Genomic DNA, 13230 nt, shown 5'->3' with positions numbered 1-13230 from the left:
TGCTTGGGGAGGTTACCAAAATGATTGAGTTACATTGAAGAACCTACTTGGTCCCCCTGATACCTAGTGCCATTCATATTCAGAGTAATATGAGAAGAAACATGTGAAAACTTTTGAAAACAATAAATTATTATATAAATTTTTTTATTATATGTTATAAGGAATCAAATGGAACTAACTCTACTCTTTAAAAAAAGCAGTACAATAGATTTGTGCCAGAGTCCAGCTCCAGGAGCCAGGGTGTTCCTGCGGGGATGGACAGTGTCGGCAATGCAGATGGAGACAGCCTCTTTGTCCCTTCTTTCAGGGTGCTGGACTGCTCAAATTTTATTAGTATAGGTAGCAGTTTATATAGACAGCTTGATTATAACTTACATCACAGGGCTTAGATCATATTTTTAAAGGTAAAACTTTTAGATTACATGGTACAGTAGATATACATTGTGTTCTAAGGATTTTAATTAAAACTAACGGATACAATACATCATGTAAAACTATAATGGGTACAAAACATAATGTGGAAAAAACATTATATGAAAATAAGGCAATTTGGTACAAAACGTGTTGTGGTTACTTTTAGCAAGCACCACCCATTATTGTTTTAAGCTAATCTTTAACAACTAGAAAGGTCACAAGCACAAGAATTTGACATTTACAAAAATTCATCTTTTAGATTAAAGCTTGGGGTACTAACTTCAAAGCGTTATGGTCAGGGGACAGTATGAGAAAATATTTTTTATATCAAAGCACCTTAATTTCCTAAAACTTAAAAGCCTCCTACAAAATTCATTAAAAGTAAGATTATTATTATGTTTTTCCATCAAGAATAATGCATGTCTAACCTATTCTAGCCTATTCTACATTCCACAATTACCTAACTCTAAAACCTATTCTTACTTGTAACAAACTAATGAATACTTTGTTTTTACCTACATTAGATCTGAATAGGGGGAATTCCACCAAGGTGAAGCTCTTATTATTTTATTACTGTTTCAATTTTTTGTTGTTCCAATTTTATTGAGTCACACAACAATATAGGAAAATAACAAAGAATAACAAACAAATAACAGGAAAGATTGAATAATAAGTAAATAACAGGAAAGACTGATTTTTCCAAGAAGCGATTTCTATTCTTGCACTGTTGTGCAAAGGCTTCATTTTGTTATTGTTGCCATTGTTGTCGGGTTAGCAGGTGAGCCTCATTAGTTTTAGAACTTGCCCTCGGAACTGTGCCACCAGGTAAGCCCTTTTTCCCTGTTTCTAAACCTGCTCTCAGAACTGTGCCAGCAGGTAGGCTTCTTTCCTCGGTTAGGAGCTGTGCCGTCAGGCTAGTTCCCTTCCTCGGCCTCCTGCAACTCCTCGGCTCCCCACAGATTTGACCTTCCAAGTATCATATTTTAACAATATAAAATAGTTCAGTTAAACATAAAATGTATATTTCTTTTTTTAATCTTTTATTTCTTTTTAATTTTTTAATTTTTAATTTTTTTGCTTTTTAGGGCCACACCCACAACAGATGGAAGTTCCCAGGCCAGGGGTTGAATCAGAGCTCTAGCTGCTGGCCTAGGCCACAGCCATAGCAACACGGGATCCAAGCTGCATCTGCAACCTACGACACAGCTCACAACAACGCCAGATCCTTTATTCACTAAGCAAGGCCAGGAGTCGAACCTGCATCCTCATGGATACTAGTCAAGTTTGTTAACCACTGAGCCACAATGGGAATCCCAGAATGTATATTTCTTATCTAAGCTTCTGAATAAAAAAATATTTTAAAAACACTATTTGGGAAATAGGAGGTCAGAAAATTGGAGTTCATTTTTTTTCCCTCTTTACCTATTCCAGTCCAATTGCTCTTTCTTCTTCAAATTTATCCCTCTCTCATTTTTTCATATAAATACTCTCAAATGCGCATATATTCATTGGAAAATGAACACACAGGCATAAAACTCCAAAGGCAAATTTCATTCTCAATTTATCTGTCTTGTCTCTTTTTATTAGCTGGCTCAGGAAAAGGTTTTATCTTGCAATGACTAAGCAGTTGAAAGAAAGAAAAGATTCAATTACATATATAGGTGTCTGCACACATGCGTGCGCACACACACACACACACACACACACACACACTGTGGGCTACTTTACCCCATATTCCTATAAGGGAGGACATAGGATTTGCTTATCAGAAAAGGAATTGTTAGAACTACAAAATGTTTGTCAAAAAGGAAAAAGCTATGTGGTAAGAATATTCCTGGTACTTTAATAGGAGGCATTCATAAGTATAACAAAAAGGTACAATAATACTACTAGACTCAATAGTTACAATGATATTTGTATGAGTAAACCTAATTTCATAAACACTACGCTACCAAGAAATAAATGAGAGCCTGAACAGAGCCTCAACATAAGTTACCAGATTCTTTAAGAAAAACTGTATTATCACCCTCCTGCACTGTTGGTGGGAATGTAAACTGGTACAGCCACTATGGAGAACAGTTTGGAGATACCTTAGAAATCTATACATAGAACTTCCATATGACCCCTCAATCCCACTCTTGGGCATCTATCCGGACAAAACTCTACTTAAAAGAGACACGTGCACCCGCATGTTCATTGCAGCACTATTCACAATAGCCAGGACATGGAAACAACCCAAATGTCCATCGACAGAGGATTGGATTCGGAAGATGTGGTATATATACACAATGGAATACTACTCAGCCATAAAAAAGAATGACATAATGCCATTTGCAGCAACATGGATGGAACTAGAGAATCTCATCCTGAGTGAAATGAGCCAGAAAGACAAAGACAAATACCATATGATATCACTTATAACTGGAATCCAATATCCAGCACAAATGAACATCTCCTCAGAAAAGAAAATCATGGACTTGGAGAAGAGACTTGTGGCTGCCTGATGGGAGGGGGAGGGAGTGGGAGGGATCAGGAGCTTGGGCTTATCAGACACAACTTAGAATAGATTTACAAGGAGATCCTGCTGAATAGCATTGAGAACTTTGTCTAGATACTCATGTTGCAACAGAAGAAAGGGTGGGGGAAAAATTGTAATTGTAATGTATACATGTAAGGATAAACTGACCCCCTTGCTGTACAGTGGGAAAATAAAAAAAAATTATTAAATTAATAAAAAAAAAGAAAGAAAAACTGTATTATCAGAGAGCAGAGGCTGTGGTCTCCAGAAAGTTAGCATTTGACGAAACGTGCCTTCAGAAGCTGACAGCAGTTCAATTTGGACTATTTGTGAGATAAATAATCAAAATGTTATCTCAGCTTTTTCTATACACTTTCTTTGTGATTATATTTTCCCAGCTAGGCCCACAAAAATCGAGCTTCAATTAGAAGTTTAAATTGATGGCTTGATTCACATACCATCTGAGATGTTCACTTCCACAGAAATAACAGTTAAAACTGGGACAACCCTGTATAATTCTTTGAATTCTTATCAGTGAAAAAACCATGTTATTAGTGAAATAAGATGTAGTTACTGCTTGAAAATTGATTCACAGGACTCTCCTTGCGATGGTTCATGAAGGAAACGGAATGGTTCTGTTAAGAAAATGTTTATGTCTAAGCATTACAGTGGATGTGAAACTGTTACTTACACCCCAAAAGTCTGGGCTTCTGCCTTGTTAGCAATAACAACTAAGTTTCTTTTTCTTCTCTTAATTGAATTTTCCATCAAAAGTTTTAAAATGGTATTTGTTTTCAGAGCCAGACATTACTTATTGTTCTCTGATTCCAAGAGGAAAGATTATTTTTTTCAAACATTTGCAGGTTTATACATAGGGGTAATCCTCTGTGACTTTTCTTAATTTAGAGAGCTTTGTTTCTCATTTATAATAGTTGCATATTAAGCAATTTGAAAGATGATGGGTTTTTTGTCACACTGGCCAAACCACAAAAACAACGGATAGATCTTCCTCCATATTCCTAACTGATAATATGTTTTGAGAGAAATGCATTTTAAAAGTTGCCTGTGGTGATTTTGTCATTCTTGCATTCTTTAAGTTTATTTTTTCGGGAATATGATAAAGTCATTAAAGTATCAAATATGTACTTTACAGTACATATTGTCTGTTATCCTGATAATAGCAATGTATGGAATTAATGTTCAATTCAAAAGGTTGTGCAGATTTATAAATAGTAATGCTGTGGGTTTTATGGTGTTTTTGCAACATCAATGGAGTGAAATTTACATTGATCCCATCAGCATCATTGCCCAGTGATTTGGCATTGCACCAAAGAGAAACTGGCAGTAAAGCAATTCTTGTTGGGTCGGCTCTATTATTTCCCACAAGCACAAGTAGGATATGCATGTGTGTAGGCTGGGGGTAGAAATCAACTTCTCATTTTCTCCTTTAAAATGATTTTTCCAAGCATTTGGTCCAATGGGCGAACCATGTGGTTGGGAGCAAAGTCAAATGGGCTTTACCAAAATGATTTACATTCCAATTTAGAAATGAAAGAGCGGAACAAAACAGCAGAGGTTTGGAAATTTGGATGAGCACAGAAAAGCTGTTCATTGTGATTTGGTTCTCCAAATCAGCTTGAGTTTCCAGATTTAAAGCACATGTACTTATAAGTGCAGTTAACTGAGCTTTTGCTCAAAGACGACTTTGTGTGAGGAAGCATGTCACTACTGTTTGTACAGCCTTTGATTTTTGTCCTTAGCTTATATTTTCTCCTTAGAAGATGCAACTGCAGCTCTACCATAGGATTAAGTTCTTTCCTTCCATTTCCCTCTTCGCATGTTTCAGAAGATGCTTCTTAAAATGCAATGCTTTTATAACAGGCACCCTATTCCTTTTTATTTTATGGTCCATTCTTTGCATTAGTTTCCTGATTCTTTACACTTAATCGTCTTCATACCTTTTGCATAACTTTGTAGTTTTTCCCAGAAAAGGGTCAGAGCATGTTTTTCCACACCTTGATGCTAGGATCAGCCATCTGATTTGTTTTGGCCCATAAAATTTTGTAGAAGTGACCCTTTTCTGGTTCTGAGCCCAGGCTTCAAGTGGCCCTACCATGTTTCTTTTTGCTCCCTTGTGCTTCTGTCGTCACCATGAGAAGGATGACCAAGGCAAGTCTTTTAATGCCAGAAGGATTCACAGAGCAGTTCTTCTCCGGGTAAGATGCCTCACACTAGCCCAGGTAAGAACAGGATCTCCTGGCCAGCCCACAGCCACACAAGCAGGCCTAGCTAAGATCACATAAGTCCAGCCTACATAAGTTGTCAGTCACATGACTGACAGACTTGAGGGCTACAGTAATAAATGAGGGTTGTTTTAAGCCACAAAGTCTTGAGATTATTGTTGTGTGACAGTAACTAACTGGTAGCTTCTTCAAAGGCAACTGAGTTCTTGGTTGGCTTACTAGGTCAGGATGATAACAAGAAAATTCCTTCTTCAAAAAATCAGAGACACGGAGTTCCCGTCATGGCGCAGTGGTTAACGAATCTGACCAGAAACCATGAGGTTGCGGGTTCAATCCCTGGCCTTGCTCAGTGGATTAAGGATCCTCCGGCATTGCCGTGAGCTGTGGTGTAGGTTGCGGATGCAGCTCGGATCCCGCGTTGCTGTGGCTCTGGCGTAGGCCGGCGGCTACAGCTCCGATTAGACCCCTAGCCTGGGAATCTCCATATGCTGCAGGAGCGGCCCTAAAAAAGGTAAAAAGACAAAAAAAAAAAAAAATCAGAGACATTTTATTGAAACCCCTATGATTAGATTTTGGTGCTTCTAAACTTCTTCCCTCCTCTCTGACCTTTCTGGGACCAACACTCAGCACACAGGACCTCCAACCCCCAGTGTGGTATTAAATAGACTTTGGCATCAACACATAAAAATTATTTGTAGTAATGCCATGTAGCTATTTAGAGATCTTAAGTGTATAAATCATATATAAGTCTCTTGGCAGACTGGGCACATTGTATGTTCCGTCTGGCTCTGACCCATATTTGTCCCTTTTCATTGTCCCAAAGTTCAGCGTTCAAGACAGGTTCATATAATTGCTCTCTCTATATGCTCACATAATTACATGCCAATACTTTTCCCCAAATTAGAAATTATACCCAGGCTAGATATTCTGCTGACACCACATTTCTCACCAAATGTCAGAGTCTCTTAAAAAATATTCTTAGCTCAAAAGGCCTAATTGGGTTTTCAGTAATTCATGTCATTGATCATTAGGACAACCATACAAATCAGCAAGCACTCAGGTATCCAGGCACAAAGTCGGAATATGAATCTAAAAGATCACAGGCGACATCCTAAAAGATACCCAAAAAGTTTTCTCGCTGATTTCATTAACCTTTTCCTCATGTTTTCACATTTCAGGCACAAGTTCTGAAGTCTTATAAAACTGCTCAGCAAGGAAGTTCAATGTAAGGAGAGGAAAATATAGATAGGACTATGTAAATAATGAATAACTGGGAGGGAGTTATGAAACATACCTCTCACAGACATACACCCTCACCAAATTCTCCTATGACCTTCACAGATTCTAACTATCCAACACATCCTCCATGAAGCAGCGGTGGTGATGGTATGATGGAGATGGCTACTTCGTTATCTGTGTTCCCTGAAGAGCACAGGGTGTTCTTGAGAGATAGATGTACTCATTGGTTTAACAGAAAAGCAGACTTTGAATGGACTCCTAAATGAATGGGGATCTATAAGGTATTAGCAGTGAGGGCTGGAGCATCACACCCAAACCCTTGAGCCTCAGTTACCCCATCTGTAAAGTGGCAGTAATGCTCATTATAGCAGAGCCTGGTGGCCTTTAAAGAATAAAATGCACATGTTAAAGAGAAAATGACTATTTGGTGATTCCTGCAAGGCAGGGAAACCCAGTTCCATAGAGTGTAGGTTATTAAAAGGAGGCACTAAGCAAAGAGATAAGTATGTTTCAAACATGAAAACCATGAGCAATATCTTCTCCCACACTGGGAAAGCAAAGTCTCTGCTGACTCGCTGGTGGTATCTGGTCTAGTAGATTAGCTCTTGGGCAAATGCTGGCCTAGTTGTTTGTGGTTGTTCCTGGAAATGGTCTTCTCCATACATATGGCACGGTCCTCATTCTAGCTTTAAGTCAGGTCTGTGCCGTCATCAGCAGGCTAGATGGCAACGTCAAGGTTTGACATCGGCAAACAGACCATAGTACCTGGTATACAGGAGGGGTGTGTGTATTCCTCTTACTTTGTCCTTGTTCAGGGCAGTTGGCAGGTATATGGACATAGGTGGCCCAGTACAGCTAAGATTAATGAAGTGAAGTTTGGGGTGACATCACTCTTCCAATTCAATCAGTTTCTATCTTAAGTCTATTGCAGCTGTGACCTACTATGCTATGTTGGAGGAAAAAAAAAATAAACAAGTAAAAGAGACAGCTTTAACTATCCTCCAAAACCAGAGACCCTGAAGGCATCAGTGAATAAATTTCCTACCTCGCTTGCCTTTTTCCTCCTCCTTCCACATGCTCCAAGTCCAGAGAGTTGAAGCCATAGATATAAAGCAAGGATGTGGTAGGAATGGGGGAAAAAAGGCAGTCACACTACACTTCTGTGCTCAAGCTTTGATTAGAGAAAAATGAAAAATGAAAGCCTTACTTTACAGTGGAGATTGAATTATTGATTAATAGCTTGGATTGGACCCTCTTTCCTGCTGAACTGACATTGTTTTGTAATTTCAAGTAACTACAGAACCGTCTACTACCTTTCAGTGAATCACCAAGTGACAAATCCTGCCCCAGTTACCATCTAAGGGTAGCAGAAGGCTCTTTTCTGCTTGGATATCTGGTTCTTAAATGGAAAGTCATTGAATGGACACTAGAGCAACCAAAAAAATTGCCAATTTTGCCCCATTATTACTTGTATACTAAGGCTTAAAGGAAAAACAATTATCTGACTATGAAGTTCACACATGGCAGTAGTTAGGCTGCCAAAAGAAATTAGGGGATTTCTAAGATAAGGATCATGGTAGTGGTCATTTTTTTCTTATTGTTTCTTCCACTTTCTCCTATTTTGCAGGTCTTACATACCTACCAAATACAGGATGCCTCAAACTATCTGATCACCACTGCAGCTAACAAGATGAGCTTTCTATTGCACACAATTACAAATTCAATTTTGTAAACAAATTCATCTTCTGTTGTGTCCTGATAGGTAACTAACTGTAAAGAGCCTTACAGAAGCCTCCTAATTACTGCCAGTGATAGTGGATTTAAAGGATTGGAGGTCATTGATCTAAATTAATTCACGGTCTGATTAGAAAGCCCAGTAAAATGCAATTCATCCTTTAAAGGTAATTTTCCCAAATTAAGATAACGCATGGTTAAAGTAACAATTCCTTGAACTTTCTCTGCATCTCAGGTAGCTAATAATTAACATGCAAGGACAATCATTCCAAGTGCAACATTTAATACCACTGACATGTCCCTCCCTGAGAACCTAGCAATTTTAATCCCTTTATTATTAATTTGATTAATGCAAAACTATTGTAGGTAAATGTGAAGGAACAGAGGCAAATCAAAGTTAGCACATTGATTCATTTTAATTTAAATTGCTGAAAATGATATGCTCTTTAGCCTGTGATATCAAGCAAAGGAAAAAAAAATTCCCTCCACGAAATAATAGATTCCTATATGAAGAACCCAAGGAAATATTTCAAATTCAAAATGACTGTATGCATTTTAGGATGTTATATATTCTCCATGGATTTAAGGGAAGAAAAATAAAATTTGTAACACATGAATAACAGCAAAGTAAGTCCAAAGGCAACTTAGTTAACCAGATAAAAGAGAGGGTCATCTGGGCTGCAAACAATACTGTTGGGAAATATAACCAAGATAATTTTATAAACCTCATTTATGATTCATTTTCTATACTGTCACCTTTTTTCCATTTCACTGATCATCATTTTAGGCAGAAGTTTTTCTTACCTTGAAGAATACATGAGATTCTGTAGAAATAGCGCCACCTATATTTCAATTTTAAAGTGTAATACACACAAATATGGGCACATACACACATAATTTATTCATGTAATACTCTAATAAGGAATTTAACAATCAGCAAAATAATATATGAAGAGTCTAAATTGATGGTAGGAAAAAATACATTTTTAGTTTGTTGACTTGTGATAGTTTACTCATCTAAAATGGCTTCCTTTTTCTCTATAGTTATTAAATGCTTCCCTTTCTTAAGACTGAAATCATACTGCATAAGGTTGTGATTCTTTATTGTCTAATGACTTCCAAGCACCTGTAGTAATGTCACATTCATGGCAGACACTCAAGAGATACATCTAGGAAAGAAGGAAGGGAAGACAGGGAGAAGAGAGGGAGAGAGGAAAAGACACTGCTGCTGGACCCACAGGAAGAAACTGAAGAAAGGGTTCAGAACCAGGCAGTCTCTTAGCTAGCTACTTTACTTCTGTCTCCATGTCTCATAATGTTTAAGCAAATGCATTATTTTTAACTATCATATTCAGCAGTCCCAAGACCTCACATTTTTATTTCTCACATTTTAACACCTCTGTAATGATGATGCCCAATGGTACTTTATTTTTGCCAGACAGCAATCATGACATGGTTGTCATTTTATAAGAAAATATGAAAATTCCTAGCACCAAAACTTACAAAATTATATTTCAGTACATTGAAGAAATTACTGAAATTAAAATCAGAAACACTCTTAACCCATAGGATACAAAAAATTGCAGGAGTTGGGAAGTATATGAAAAAAAAAAAATGGGTTCAAGTTCCAAATGGAACTCAAAGGTAGACTATCTCTGCTTCACTGCAAAATTCACTTAAGAGAACAGAGTTCCCGTCACAGCTCGACAGAAACAAATCCGACTAGGATCCATGAGGATTCGGGTTTGATCCCTGGCCTCTCTCAGTGGGTCAGGGATCCGACATTGCTGTGAGCTGTGGTGTAGGTTGCAGACGTGGCTCGGATCCCACTGTAGCTCTGATTCAATCCCTAGCCTGGGAACTTCCATATGCTGAGGGTGCAGCCCTTAAAAAACAAAAACAAAATTCACTTAAGAGCCCAGCGCCACTCGACTTTGATTATATTTTGGCTCTTGATGGCACAAAGTAAAGTGTATGGAAGAACGTTGACCTTGATGACTGAATTGAAAAGCCATATTCTGAATGGTAAGAAATCTTAGGAGTTCTTAGCCCACATAATTTGCTGATATTGTTGACTTTATTTATAATAATAACAATGTATAATTCAAAATATTTAAATAATACCGTAGTATTCCTTCAATAGGTAGCAAATAAAAATTCTAAATTATAAAACACTATATTTTACTTTAATTGATAGCATTTTTCCTTCTTGGTACATGAAATAATTGTGTCTTGCTACTGCTGGCTTTTTGCATCAATGAAATATAGTTTATAATAAATACATAAGCCAAGGAGAAGCGGTATAGTCAAGCTAGAGAGGTATAAGCAATATTTTCTTCGGTGAATTTGCCATTCTCCAGTCAAGAAAGCAGTAACACTGAACCTCTGAAATCTTCTCTGTAAGTATTGGGTGTCCTTGGGGAAGTTTAACCTTTTGTAAGCCCCAGGTTCTTCATCTGTAAAACAATGAAAATAATGCCTCTCATAAAAGATTGTTGTGAGGAATAAATGAGTACAAGAAACCCAGTGCCTGGTCCCTAGAAAGCAGTCACAAGTGATTGCCATTATTTTTATTTATGTCTACACACTTCTCAGTCAGACATTCAAGGTCTTCCAGAATAGAGCTCAATGTCTATTATTTCCCACACTGCTTGCTCCTCCTTTGTTTCTGTGATTTGGTCCCTGCTTTGAAGGTTTTCCTCTCAGCCCTCCCTCCTGCTGTCAAACTTCGCAGTTCTGTTTACCATTCGAAATTCAACCCATTTGTTGCTCTGTACTCACTGTAAACAGATGGTTAACTGTGGATGCTTGAATAGATTTAGTTGCAATTATGGAGGAAAGTATCTCTTTCAGGTTGGAATAGGTAGTTCCTTTTGTATCTCATCAGGAAGAATACATCTGATAATCTCACATTTAAAAAAAAAAAAACTGTGGTAAACATACACAACATAAAATTTACCAGCATAACTATTTTTAAGTGTACAGTTCAGTAGTAGTATATACATTCATATTGTTATGCAACCATCACCACTATCCATCCTCACAATTCTCTTCATCTTATAAAACTAAAACTCTAAGGCTATTAAAAAATAACTCCCCACTGTCCCGTCCGTTAGCCCCTGGCAACCACTAGCATAATTTCTGTCTTTATGATTTTGATTATTCTAAGTACCACATATAAGAAGACCCATATGCTGTGATTGGATTATTTCACTTAGCATTATGCCCTCATGGGTCATCCCGGTTGTGGCATTTTGTAGAATTCCCTTCCATTTTAAAAAAGCATGAGTAGTATTCCACTGTATGTATATACTATATTTTGCTTATCCATTCATCCTTCAGTGCACACAGGATTGCTTCTACATTTAGCTATTGTGAATAATACTGCTACGAACATGGGTGTACAAATATCTCTTCAAGACCTTGATTTTAATTCTTTGGGCTATATATCTAGAAGTGGGACTGCTGGGTTATATGGTAATTCTATGTTTAAATTTTTGAAGAACAGCCATATTGTTTTCCACAGCAGTTGTACCATTTTACATTCCAACCAACAGCACACAAGGGTAGCAATTTTTTTACACCCTCACTCACACTTAAGTGGTTGTCTCATTTTTAATGACAATTAGATTTGGGGTTCGAGGTGTTTGCCATGAATTTCCCTATTAACTGTTTTTTGTTGTTTTTTTTTTTTTTTTTTGGTCATTTTGCTAGGGCCGCACCAGAGGCATTATGGAGGTTCCCAGGCTAGGGGTTCAATCAGAGCTGCAGCCGCTGGCCTATGCCAGAGCCACCAACGCAGGATCCGAACTGCATCTTTGACCTATACCACAGCTCATGACAACGCTGAATCCTTAACCCACTGAGCGAGGCCAGGGATCAAACCCGCAACCTCATGATTTCCAGTTGGATTCGTTAACCACTGAGCCACGATGGGAACTCCCTCCCTGTTAACTTTTAACAAATGGTTAAACATCCATTGATGATCTTTTCCCGGTTCCACTGATAACTTAGAGGGAACAAATCATGATTTTCTAATTCTATCATTCTTTCAGCATGTATTAGAAGAGATTCATCTACAAAGAACTTTACACATTAATTACTTGCTTACCCAAAAATAAAGTTTGTAAAGGAAAGAAAGGGATAGATATCTAGTTCTTCCTCCATCAGTTTTTAGAGAAATGACACTGGGTCTTATAAGTTCCAAATGGTGATCAGGGAATATTTTTTCTTATGAATATTAATGAGCTAACGGATTTTTATATATTGTATGTGTTTCAATCCATGGTTGCCATTATTCTTTTTGATACTCACATGGTCTTATTTTGGCCAATTGAAAGGATTCTTTTCCATTTGGTTTCTGTTTTTCTTTGATATATGGACATTGGTGTAGATAAATTACTTAATTCCTATTACAATAAGATGTCTCAGGTTTGTTGTCCCATTTTCTGCCCCAGGTCTGTCTATAAATAGTTATTTTGTCTGAAGTCCTGGAATTTTTTAATGGAAAGTTATATTTACAAACCACACAATTTCTCATTGCTACTAGGCCCTTTCTGTGGACAGAATCAGAAAATGTATTTTTAAAGAGAAAAAATGAGTTTCTAATTCATTTAAGACTGCAGTTTTATTTTTAACTTACTTTATATGTGTATCTTTTCTGTTTTCTCATGCTGAAAATCTCCATCCTTAACTACATTAATATAATTACCTAGTTTCAGCTTAAACACACCTATTGTAGTTTTAAAATAATATATTTACTACTAAATGTAGTCACATGAAGTTTTTTTTTAATTGGAAGTAACTTTTGTCTCTCTGTGTTATATATAATCAATAGTTTATAATAAAGAACTACAGAATTTCACTTTTTGTCATTCTGATTTGTAAAATATATTTTTTAAATTGCTGTTAATGGGACTTTAATTTTGAGCAACATTAAGTAGCTTTTTGTATTTCTTTTTATGTAAAACAGTGACTTTTTTTTTTTTTTTTTTTTTAATTGGCGGAGCATGCTACTTGAGAGGGAAAAGCATGGGCAGTGGGTGGTCCTGATGCACTGCCCACCCTACTCCATGGGCCGGT

Source organism: Sus scrofa, chromosome 13 (genome assembly GCF_000003025.6).
Source record: "Sus scrofa isolate TJ Tabasco breed Duroc chromosome 13, Sscrofa11.1, whole genome shotgun sequence".
NCBI classification, from domain to species: Eukaryota; Metazoa; Chordata; class Mammalia; order Artiodactyla; family Suidae; genus Sus; species Sus scrofa.
The sequence above is the reverse complement of the archived record's forward strand: the minus strand, read 5'-3'. Positions refer to the sequence as shown.